This window comes from Aquarana catesbeiana, linkage group LG05 (assembly GCF_042186555.1).
Source record: "Aquarana catesbeiana isolate 2022-GZ linkage group LG05, ASM4218655v1, whole genome shotgun sequence".
Taxonomy (NCBI): Eukaryota; Metazoa; Chordata; class Amphibia; order Anura; family Ranidae; genus Aquarana; species Aquarana catesbeiana.
Genome location: NC_133328.1, coordinates 223,564,705 through 223,576,766, shown reverse-complemented (window position 1 = coordinate 223,576,766; position 12,062 = coordinate 223,564,705).

Here is a 12,062-nt window from a genome sequence, read left to right as displayed (position 1 = left end):
GTTGATTGGTTAGAGTGGATGGATCGAAAGCAGCGCAGCCATTGGCTCGCACTGCTGTCAATCACATCCAATGATGTGGGGGGGCGGGGCCGAGTGATACAGTGAGCGGCTATGGCCGCCGACTGTATCACAGGAACGCGCCCGCAAGCACTCAACGCCATGCGAGAGAGCTCGCATGAAGGTGTTGAGTCCTTGCGGGGGGGAGCTTAGACAGCCGCCGAGGGACCCCAGAAGACCAGGTTCGGGGCCACTCTGTGCAAAACGAGCTGCACAATGGAGGTAAGTATAACATGTTTGTTATTTAAAAACAAAAAAACAAAAATTAGCTTTAGGCTGGGTTCACACTGCTGCGGTGGCAGACATCGTATGTGATTCGCAGCGCACTGCTGTTCACATCACATGCGATGTCTGTGCTGTGCGATATCAGCCATACAGATAGTATGGCTGATATCGCACCGCATTCGGTCCAAACTCGCACAGGACCCTTTTTTTTGTTCGGACCAGAATCGGATCGCATGGGTGTTCACACCTATGCGATCCGAAAATGTCCGAATTGTCAGTTCGCAGTGCGATATGCGGGCTGAACTGGGGGTGTCATTAACATTGTATGACACTCCCCAGCAGTTCGCATATGGCAGTGTGAACTGCCGTGCGAGTTGGTGCGATGCGGGAACCCGCAGTAAATTCGCTGCGTTCCCGCACCGCAGCAGTGTGAACCCAGCCTTAGTGATCCTTTAATTACACAGGTTCTGTGGCTGATTAAGGTGGTAATTAAACTCACTTGTTGCCTTATCTGCATTTAATTAGCTTCACAACCTGTGTAATTCATATGTGTTCAGGTTTAAAGGGATGAGGTGGCTAGTATAGAGTAAAGCTTCGTACGCGCGATCAGATTTTTGGGTGACCGTTTGTCCATTTTTTGTGGGATGCTAGTCTCATGTCTAAAGTGAAGAGGTTACTCACAATACAAAAATTCTCATACGACAGAATACAACTTCAGAAGTGACGTCATGTGTTGACTAGTTTTGTATGTATTCTTTCATTTCAGAGCATGCGTAGGTTTGCTCTTATGATTTTTTTTCGTACAAAAATCAGACGTTGATTTCATGTTCTACAAAAAAATGTTATGGTCTGCACATCCAGTTTATGTCTGACGAAAAAACAGAATCAGCTGTCGAAAGCACCGTACTAATGATCCAAAAATAGGCAAATCAATCGTCGGATGAAATTTTACTTCCGATTTTAAGGCTGGGTTTACACCATTGCGAATTAAGCCCATACAAAATGAATGGGCTCAAATCGGTCAGCAAAGAACTGTATGCCATTCGAACAGTAATGCAGCGCGATTCCTGTCTGAATCGCATGCAGTTTCTCCGACCACTCCTGTGTGAACCAGAAGCGGTGGGACAAACTGTATGCAGTTCAGACAGGAATCGCACTGCATTCCTTTTCAAAACGCATGGGATTCTTTGCAGTGCGATTTGAGCCCATTCATTTTGTATGGGCTTAATTTGCACCGCAGAGGTATCGGGATCAGCGAGTACTTGACCAAATGTATCTGTACTCGGTAAAAAAACGATATTGGTGCAACCCTAGTTATGACCCTCCCTTTAGGCTGGGTTCACACTGCTCAAATTGCACCGCATAGGTATCGGTTTCAGGTATCGGAGCATTTGCACGAGCGATCATGCAAATGCTTAGTGTCTGCGTTGATATCGGTATCAGTGCAACCCTAGGTATAATCCCTGTCAGTTTTTTTTTTTTTTTTTGCCACCTGTGTCCTCTTTGGAAGATTTCCCTTCTATCCTTGTTCTGGTGACCCAAAATTAGGGATTTTCTTTTACATTCGGTGATGACAGTAAACAAAGTGACAAATAGAGGGTCTCTCCCTAACAGGACACAGACAGCAATAAAAACTGACATGTTCTAATACATCTGCACTATGTCCAAAACAAAAAGTTTTGCCTTTTAAGAGGAGCTTCAGTCATTAAAAATTTTTTTTTTAAAAATAATGGTTTCCTCAGTCACAAGGAGACAGCTATCTAATTGAATGCTGGTGCCCCATGTGACTCTAGTGGCCATCTTGGGTCAGGCAGAGTCTATTTAAGACCCTGGCTCCTGGGCTTGGAACGCTTTATGCAAGCGGGTAGATTTCCCATCTGACAGGGATCATACCTCCCAACATTTTGAGATGGGGGTGAGGGACACGTATTAGAAAAAGTATGTAGGCATAGGACACATACCCCTTGCCATGCCCTCTTAAAGGAGAATTATACAAAAGAAATATTAGTTAAATCCACAAGTGTTTTTTTTTTTTTTTTACCACTACTATTTCTTTATACTGACTTTTGAAATTTACAAATGCCGCAATTTAGAAATTGGATGAAAGGTTTAGCACTGTGAAACACTTTTTGAAAGATAAAAAGTGCATTTTATATACAACTATACAGATCAGACCAAAATGAGGGACACATTTTGGAGGAAAGTGGGACAGAGGGACTTTGTTCCAAATCAGGGACAGTCCCTCAAAATCAGGGACAGTTGGGAGCTATGAGGGACAGTGACAGTCATAGGGAATTGTTCCAGTCGAGTAGAGAGCAGGCACTATGTATATCCCTTCAGGAAGCTTCCCTTTTGGATAGGCCAGGCCGCACTTTGCTCATCATGGCAGATGCTGTCGGCATCCCTGAGTCTTCTTTCCGCTGTCAATCTACTGCCAAGTTGTAAGAAGCACCAGATGGGTGAGCTTCCCACTGGGCCTGTTTGTGCTGTTAACCTGCTGTTTTAATGCAATGTTCTTTGCAAAACAGGACTCTGAGTATTTACTGCCTATCACAACATGCTGCAACACCCCAACACTTGGACTACATGAGAAGTCACATTTTAAGCAAGCCCTCAAACTGGTGCTAAAATCTTGCTCCTTCTTGCCGAAGAAGTGCAGGATGCCTCGCAAGTATAGCTGTGCTCTGGATTATGCTTGTGGCAATTAAGTCCCGGGGCCCCTGAAGCCCAATTCTGACTTTCAGAGTTAAGGTGAGAAGTCTGCTCTGGTACTGGCCTTAGCTTACTCACAATAGTAGCAAGGTGGATGGTCCCTTTGTGGCGACAGCTTCCCTTCTACCTCCAACCACGACAGGTTCCCCGCCGGCAGAACCGTTACTTCTGGTTGGACTACAAGCCCACAGTCCCAACCCTGCACTACTTCTGGATAGGCCCTCAGATAGCCTAGCAGCCAGATGCCCCCGGGATAGGCCTTAGGTTTCTGGCCTAGCAGCCTGGGGCAATACAACACATGTCCACCCAGACAGCCGTCCAGGTGGCACAGAACTCCGATCACCTGACTCCACCCAAATAAATAGGCTCTCCCAGCAGGCCAAGGGACCCAAGAAAGTCCCTGCCCATTGGCTGAGACACCCCATTCATTCCTAATCTGTCCTTGCAATGCCCTTGTCTTAGCTAATGTCACCAGATACCTGGCCATCTAGTGACAGAAGAAAGAAGTGCAGCAATTCCAGAATTAGGGTGAAATGAATGGACCTCCTATCAATTGGTCAAGGCAACTATCACTTGGCAAATACATTTATTAGCAACCCTGCCTAAACATCAGGGTGCTACATGCTCATAAATAGGGATGAGCTTCGTGTTCGAGTCGAACCCATGTTCGACTCGAACATCGGCTGTTCGATCGTTCGCCGAATTGCGAACGTTATGGGCCGTTCGCGCTAAATTCGTGTGGCGCGTCACGGCCCATAATTCACTGCGGCATCGCAGTGCATTGCTGGCTGATGATTGGCCAAGCATGCACTATGACCCGCATGCTTGGCCAATCACAGCGCTGTCAGTAGAGAGAGCTGTAATTGGCCAAAGCCAGGGTGGCTTTGGCCAATTATGGCTCAGGGGATTTAGTACACACCCCACACTATATAAGGCCGCCTGCACGGCGGCCCTGTGTAGTGTGTGTTCCGGTGTGCTGAGAGATAGAGAGAGAGAGAGACAGTGTCATTTGATTTGAGTTAGATAGATTAGGCAGAACAGTCAGTCAGTTAGCTGCACTTACAGTGTATTGTGTATATATATGCATCCCAGGTGTTGCATATATATATATACACTGTATTCAGTTTAGCTAGATCCGTTCCTGTTATCTTCTATCTAGACTATTTACATTTAATGCAGTGCGTCCTGCTCACAGTGTTCAGCTAGATCCGTTCCTGCTATTTACATTTAGTGCAGTGCGTCCTGCTCACAGTGTTCAGCTAGATCCGTTCCTGTTATCTTCTAGACTATTTACATTTAGTGCAGTGCGTCCTGCTCACAGTGTTCAGCTAGATCCGTTCCTGCAATTTACATTTAGTGCAGTGCGTCCTGCTCACAGTGTTCAGCTAGATCCGTTCCTGCTATTTACATTTAGTGCAGTGCGTCCTGCTCACAGTGTTCAGCTAGATCCGTTCCTGCTATTTACATTTAGTGCAGTGCGTCCTGCTCACAGTGTTCAGCTAGATCCGTTCCTGCTATTTACATTTAGTGCAGTGCGTCCTGCTCACAGTGTTCAGCTAGATCCGTTCCTGCTATTTGCATTTAGTGCAGTGCGTCCTGCTCACAGTGTTCAGCTAGATCCGTTCCTGCTATTTACATTTAGTGCAGTGCGTCCTGCTCACAGTGTTCAGCTAGATCCGTTCCTGCTATTTACATTTAGTGCAGTGCGTCCTGCTCACAGTGTTCAGCTAGATCCGTTCCTGCTATTTACATTTAGTGCAGTGCGTCCTGCTCACAGTGTTCAGCTAGATCCGTTCCTGTTATTTTCTAGACTATTTACATTTAGTGCAGTGCGTCCTGCTCACAGTGTTCAGCTAGATCCGTTCCTGCTATTTACATTTAGTGCAGTGCGTCCTGCTCACAGTGTTCAGCTAGATCCGTTCCTGTTATCTTCTAGACTATTTACATTTAGTGCAGTGCGTCCTGCTCACAGTGTTCAGCTAGATCCGTTCCTGTTATCTTCTAGACTATTTACATTTAGTGCAGTGCGTCCTGCTCACAGTGTTCAGCTAGATCCGTTCCTGCTATTTACATTTAGTGCAGTGCGTCCTGCTCACAGTGTTCAGCTAGATCCGTTCCTGTTAAATTCCTACTGACCGGCAGGCTTGTCTGGTTACAGTATATAAAGCTACCTGAAGAAAATTACAGGTGTTCTATTTGATCCTATTAGTACCACGGTCAGGCAGCTAGACTATTTACATTTAGTACAGTGCGTCCTGCTCACAGTGTTCAGCTAGATCCGTTCCTGTTATCTTCCTACTGACAGGCAGGCTTGTCTGGTTACAGTATATAAAGCTACCTGAAGAAAATTACAGGTGTTCTATTTGATCCTATTAGTACCACGGTCAGGCAGCTAGACTATTTACATTTAGTACAGTGCGTCCTGCTCACAGTGTACAGCTAGATCCGTTCCTGTTATCTTCCTACTGACAGGCAGGCTTGTCTGGTTACAGTATATAAAGCTACCTGAAGAAAATTACAGGTGTTCTATTTGATCCTATTAGTACCACGGTCAGGCAGCTAGACTATTTACATTTAGTACAGTGCGTCCTGCTCACAGTGTTCAGCTAGATCCGTTCCTGTTATCTTCCTACTGACAGGCAGGCTTGTCTGGTTACAGTATATAAAGCTACTTGAAGAAAATTACAGGTGTTCTATCCCAGCTTAGTGCAGCTACAGGCCATTAGTATGTCTGGAAGGCCAAGAAGGAGAGGCAGACAGTCACAAGCCAATAAGAGAGGGCAAGCAGGCTCTGTGTCTAGTGCTGGTCGTGGAGACGGTGCATCCTCATCAGCACGTGGCCATGGGACACGCTTGGCCTTTTTTTCGGCAGCTGGCCATGTTGAGCCGCAACATGCGGAAGACTTGGTCGAGTGGATGACCAAGCCGTCCTCATCCTCCTCATCCTCTCTCACCCATGCCCAGGGTGCTTTGTCTGGCAAAGCAGCGGCCTCTTCCCTCAGCTCAATGTCATCAGTGACTCCTTCCCTAGCTCCACCATGTCCTCATGAGGATTCCCTCGAACTGTTTGACCACAGTGTTGGGTACATGCTCCAGGAGGATGCCCAGCGTTTGGAAGGCTCTGATGACGATACTGAGCTCGATGAAGGCAGTAACATAAGCGCGGACAGAGGGGGTGCCCAAGAAGGACAGCAATCTGGCAGTCATGCTCCCCCTGCTGCAGCATACTGCCAGGTTTGCTCCAGTGATGAGGAGGGAGGGGATGATGAGGTCACTGACTCAACGTGGGTGCCTGATAGGAGAGAGGAGGAGGAGGAGGAGGAGGAGGAGGAGGAGGCGGCAGCACATCACCAACGAGGCAGGATGCCCTCCAGGGGCCAGCCTAAGGGCAGCACATTGACTGCATCACACCCCAAAGCTCCACATGTGCAGGGCGCTGCAGTCTCTGCGCGTTATTCAAAAAGTTCTTTGGTGTGGGCCTTTTTTGAGACGAGTGCATCAGATCGCACCGCTGCTATTTGCAACATATGTCTCAAGCGTATCTCGCGTGGCCAAAATATCTCCCGCTTGGGTACCACATGCTTGACCAGACATATGTTGACCTGCCATGCAGTTCGTTGGCAAGCGTATCTAAAAGACCCACACCAAAGAACAAAGAGGATCTCTCCTTGCTCCTCATCAGCTGAGATTTCCAACCCCACTAGACCTTCAGTCCTCTCTGAGACCTGCAGTGAGAGGAATGAAGGTGTAGAATTAGGTGTGTCACAGCCAAGTACTTGTGGGCAATCTGCTTTTGGTACACCGACGTCAGATTGTACCAGGCAAATTTCCCTGCCCCAGCTGCTGCACCGCCGAAAGAAGTTTGCTCCCAGCCATCCACATGCCCAGCGGTTGAATGCTAGCTTGGTAAAATTGCTAGCACTTCAACTGCTGCCTTTTCAGTTGGTAGACTCTGCCCCCTTCCGTGAGTTTGTGGAATGTGCGGTTCCTCAGTGGCAGGTACCCAAACGCCACTTTTTCTCACGGAAGGCGATTCCGGCTCTCTACCGGCATGTGGAAGGCAATGTCCATGCCTCGCTGGACAGGGCGGTCAGCGGTAAGGTGCATATTACCGCTGACTCATGGTCCAGCAGGCATGGACAGGGACGTTACCTAAGTTTCACGGCGCATTGGGTGACTCTGCTGGCAGCTGGGAAGGATGCAGGACAAGGTGCAGTAGTGTTGGAGGTTGTTCCGCCACCACGCCTCCAAAATGCTGATTGTGACACACCTCTCTCCTCCACCCCCTCCTCTTCTTCTTCTTCCATGGCCTCTTCCTCGGAACCAGCGGTGCTCCGTAGGCGTTCAAGGGGCTACGCAAGTACGCAGGCCAAAAGATGCCATGCGGTGCTTGAGCTGGTGTGCTTGGGGGACAGGAGCCACACTGGGGCAGAGGTTCTGTCAGCTCTGCAGGGGCAGGTTCAGAGGTGGTTGACGCCACGCCAACTTAAGGCAGGAATGGTGGTTTGCGACAATGGCACCAACCTCCTCTCTGCCCTCCGACAGGGACAAATGACCCATGTGCCCTGTTTGGCTCACGTCCTTAACTTGGTGGTGCAGCGGTTCTTGGGCAGGTACCCGGGCTTACAGGATGTCCTGAGGCAGGCCAGGAAAGTCTGTGTGCATTTCCGCCGGTCATATAATGCCAGTGCTCGGCTGACGGACCTCCAAAAGGAGTTTAACCTGCCCAAGAACCGCCTAATCTGTGACATGCCCACCAGGTGGAACTCAACGTTGGCCATGCTGCAGCGGCTGCACACGCAGCAGAGGGCCATCAATGAGTACCTGTGCGACTATGGCACCAGGACAGGGTCAGGGGAGCTTGGTTTTTTTTCCCCACGCCAGTGGGCCATGATCAGGGATGCATGCACTGTCCTGTCACCATTCGAGGAGGCCACGAGGATGGTGAGCAGTGACAGTGCATGCATCAGTGACACTGTCCCCCTTGTCCACCTGTTGGAGCACACGCTGCGTGGAATAATGGACAGGGCACTTGAGGCAGAACAGAGGCAGGAAGAGGAGGACTTCCTTAGCTCTCAAGGCCCCCTTTATCCAGACAGTGTTCCTGCGTGCCCGCCGATCACACAGGAAGAGGACGAGGAGGAAGAGGAGGAGGAGGAAGATTGTGTCAGTATGGAGGTGGAGCCTGGCACTCAGCATCAGCAGCAGTCTTTAAGGGATCAGTCCCAAGAAACACATGGACTTGTACGTGGCTGGGAGGAGGTGGCTGCGGACCATGTCGTTCTTAGTGACCCAGAGGACTCCGGACCGAATGCCTCAGCAAACCTACGCTGCATGGCCTCCCTGATCCTGCAAAGCCTGCGTAAGGATCCTCGTATTCGTGGTATCAAGGAGAAGGACCAATACTGGCTGGCAACCCTCCTTGATCCACGTTACAAGGGTAAGGTTGCGGACCTTATCTTGCCATCGCAGAGGGAGCAGAGGATGAAACATCTTCGGGAGGCCTTGCAGAAAGGTCTGTGCAACGCGTTCCCAGAGACTGGGAGGTTACAAACTCCTGTTTCTGGACAACGTGTTGCTGAGGCTTCGGTCAGTCAAAGAAGGAGCGGTGGAGAAGGTGGCCGTCTGACCGATGCGTTCAGACAATTTTTTGGTCCGCAGCCCCAAGGTATGATCGGTTCCAGCAACCATCGCCAGCGTCTGTTTTACATGGTGCAGGAATACCTAGGGGCAAGATCAGACTTGGACACCTTTCCCACCGAAAATCCTCTGGGTTACTGGGTCTTGAGGATGGATCACTGGCCAGAGCTTGCACAGTATGCAATTGAGCTACTGGCCTGTCCTGCATCCAGCGTTCTTTCGGAACGCACATTCAGTGCTGCTGGAGGCGTGGTAACCGATCACAGGGTGCGTCTGTCCACCGACTCGGTCGATCGGCTGACCTTCATAAAAATGAATGAGTCTTGGATCACCACCAGCTACCAAGCACCTGATGCTGATGTAACCGAATAATTTTTTTTGAAATCTCAGATCCCTTCAAAGACTGCCTATGCTGATGCTGAGTGACTATCCCTGAGTAATTATCCTCTTCCTCCTCAATCATCACGCTGATAGCTTGTAAGAACATTTTTGGTTCTGGGCGCCACCACCAGTGCCTAAGGCACAATTTTTCAGCCCCTGTTTAACAGGGGCGTGTAATTACAATTTTTGATGTAATACTTTGCAGCAGGGCTCGTTCCTGCATTCCAACTAGAGTGTCTGTGAGGGGTTGCAGTGTTGTGGCACCAGCACCAGTGCCTAGGGCCCAATTTTTCTGCCCCTGTCTAACAGGGGCGTGTAATTACAATTTTTGATGCAATACTTTGCAGCAGGGCTCGTTCCTGCGTTCCAACTAGAGTGTCTGTGAGGGGTTGCAGTGTTGTGGCACCAGCACCAGTGCCTAAGGCCCAATTTTTCTGCCCCTGTCTAACAGGGGCGTGTAATTACAATTTTTGAAGCAATAATTTGCAGCAGGGCTCGTTCCTGCGTTCCAACTAGAGTGTCTGTGAGGGGTTGCAGTGTTGTGGCACCAGCACCAGTGCCTAAGGCCTAATTTTTCAGCTCCTGTTCAACAGGGGCATGTAATTACAATTCTTGATCTAATATTTCACAGCAGGGCCCTGTGAGGGCTTACAGTGTTGTGGCCACAGCAACACCTAAGGCCCAAATTTCTGCTGAGTATATAGGGCAGGACCCTACTTTCAAACATCTAACTTACAAACGACTCCTACTTGCAAACGGAAGGAGACAACAGGAAGTGAGATGAAATCTACCCCTAGGAAGGGAAATTCTCTCCTGTAAGAGTTAATATGGGAAAACAAGTTCTCCTTTCCACTGATGCTTTCCAATCCTTGTTCCACAAAAAAACCCAAATTTTCAAAAAACATTTTTCATTGGGACAAAAAAGTGAGGTGAAATCTTCTGAAGAGGAGGAAAGACAGCAAAACAAATGTCACAGGGGTGATAACCCTTCCCTATGTTTTCCAAAAAGCTTAGAAAAGATTTTTTGGCTGGAGCTAAACACGTTAAAAATGTTCAAAATTACAAACAGATTCTACTTAACAACAAACCTACAGTCCCTGTCTTGTTTGCACCGCCTGTATACTGCTGTTCAGAGTATATAGGGCCTGGTGGCCCCACACCTTTCCTTATTTTAATTTGGGTGCGGGGTTCCCCTTAATATCCATACAAGACCCAAAGGGACTGGTAATGGACTGGGGGGTACCCATGCCGTTTGTCTCACTGATTTTCATCCATATTGCCATGACCCGACATGACATTAAACCCGCAAGCAGTTTTAAATGAGATTTTTTCCTTTAAAAATGACATTTGGTGCAGGGACTGTTCTAAACATGGGAAACACGCGTCACTTTACAGGCATACTATAGACACCCCCCAGGTACGATATTTAAAGGAATATTTCACTTTTTTTTTTTTACTTTAAGCATCATTAAAATCACTGCTCCCGAAAAAACGGCCGTTTTTAAAACTTTTTTTTGCATTGATACATGTCCCCTGGGGTAGGACCCGGGTCCCCAAACCCTTTTTAGGACAATACCATGCAAATTAGCCTTTAAAATGAGCACTTTTGATTTCGAACGTTCGAGTCCCATAGACGTCAATGGGGTTCTAACGTTCGTGCGAACTTTCGGTCCGTTCGCGGGTTCTGGTGCGAACCGAACCGGGGGGTGTTCGGCTCATCCCTACTCATAAACAGTGGCCCTCACAGTAGAATTTAGGATAGCTCTGGTAACACTGGTAAATGTCTGGAATGATCCAAGATGCAAGGACAAAGTGCCACCGAAATGGAACTTGAATACTGCTAGCTTTCCACAGTAGCTGGGTCTTTTGGAAAAGTTGTATGCTATTAGGATCAATAGCCATACCAGCCCCAGTGTCACAAGACCTGTGTAAGCCAGCAGCAGTATTTCTGATTGCTAGCCTCACCAGTGCCAGTGTCACCAGACCACTGCAGCTGGCAACAGTGTTCCCGATTGCAAGCAGCAACAGTGCCAGTCAGGGCCGTCTTAATAGCATCATGGGCCCCTGGGCAAAGTAATGCTCTGGGGCCTCTACAATGGAGACAGTGCAGGTAAACAGACATCAAGTAGGTAGGAGGCAGACAAGCGGAGCTTCCCCATTTGGGTGGAGCTCCGCATTAACTACATGAACAATCATTCTGTACACTGTGACCCCCTCTACATCACAGATATCCCCCCCCAACACTCCGACCCCTCTACACCCCAGATATCCTCCCAGCACTGTGACCCCCTCTACATCCCAGATATCCTCCCAGCACTCTGACCCCTCTACACCCCAGATATCCCCCCAGCACTCTGACCCCTCTACACCCCAGATATCCCCCCAGCACTCTGACCCCTCTACACCCCAGATATCCTCCCAGCACTCTGACCCCTCTACACCCCAGATATCCCCCCAGCACTCTGACCCCTCTACACCCCAGATATCCCCCCAGCACTCTGACCCCTCTACACCCCAGATATCCCCCCAGCACTCTGACCCCTCTACACCCCAGATATCCCCCCAGAACTCTGACCTATCTACACCCCAGATCTCCCCCCCAGCACTCTGACCTATCTACACCCCAGATACCCCCCCAGCACTCTGACCTATCTACACCCCAGATATCCCCCCAGCACTCTGACCCCTCTACACCCCAGATATCACCCCGCAAGGGTGATTTCTCCCTGCAAGGTAAAGGCATAATGTGCTAGTATGCAAGGCTGGTGGAGTCCAGTGCACGTCACACAGCACTGTCTGAGAAATGCTGCACTTCTTGAAAGGAATGTAATGAGGGACTGTTAACCATGAGGTACAAGTTCATAGAGAAGGAGAATTGTGCCACAGAATCTAAGGAGTTAACTTATGTCACACCAGTTACCACATGAAATTTTAATCACAAAACTGTCATTTTAGTGCAAACACATGGGCTTAATGTGTATGTAAACCCTCACGTATACCCAGTGAAGTGAACAGCCTCAGATGATACACAGAGATGAAACAAATCT